Below are 951 nucleotides of genomic sequence, written 5' to 3'. Positions count from 1 at the left end.
CCCCCCCCCCCCCCCCACCCTTAGTAACCTTTTTGCCGCTCGTTGTTAGGCAGCTTGCGGTCAAAGGCCTTTGTGAAACGTTATGTATCAACTTTCATCTGTGCCTGTTATCGAGTGTTATGCAATTGTAGTTGTTGCTGTATTTTGACACAAATAGGCGATATTTTCATAACACCTTTGACACTTGCAACTGACATTTGTTGCCATTGGAGAGAAAACTGAAATTCACAACAGCACACAAACGGTTGTGCAATGAATTGGAAATTGCGAATAGGCCGAGAGAGTATTGGGAATATTATGCTCTACTAAAATATTTCTTTTTTTTTTTTACATTTTTATTTTTCTATATCCGCAAATACCCTAAAGGAGAATAAAATATTGTCTTTTTTTTTTTTTGCTTTCGAGAGTTTCCCGACACTTTGTTTTTACACCGACTGTGCTGTGTTTGTTGTTGCTGTTGTTTGCTGGTTTAATTTTTTTTTTCCTCTATATGTGAGTCACGTGTGTGCGTGTAAGTGTGTTTGTGCGAAAGTGAGCGTGGGTTTGGGCTCGGTTGTGCAATGCCCAAAGGTGATGTCAAATCGCTTTGGCAACTAAGCGGCCTATCAGGAAAAAAATATGCGCTTCACTTGTGTGGTTGCCAACATATTTATGTATGCAGATAGTTGTAGGATATCAATAAATACGTATTTTATTTAAATCCGAATGTGTGTTTTTATTTAGGTATTTTTTTTTTATGTTGGTTGCGTATGATCGTAGAAACAAGCAACGTTTAACGGTAACTACATACATATAAAGTTTGCATTCGAGTTCAACATAGTTGACTTCAGACATATTTATAGGCATTTGGGGGCGCTGATATTATAACAAAATAGTGGTGGCTGTGAGGGAGTTTAAACGGCAGTTTAATAAATAAATAAAAACACTTTAACCCTAGAATCTTAATCTCTT

This window comes from Rhagoletis zephyria, unplaced genomic scaffold, assembly GCF_001687245.7.
Source record: "Rhagoletis zephyria isolate East Lansing unplaced genomic scaffold, Rhagoletis_zephyria_1.1 Rzeph_scaffold_00695, whole genome shotgun sequence".
In the NCBI taxonomy this organism is placed as follows: Eukaryota; Metazoa; Arthropoda; class Insecta; order Diptera; family Tephritidae; genus Rhagoletis; species Rhagoletis zephyria.
The sequence above is the reverse complement of the archived record's forward strand: the minus strand, read 5'-3'. Positions refer to the sequence as shown.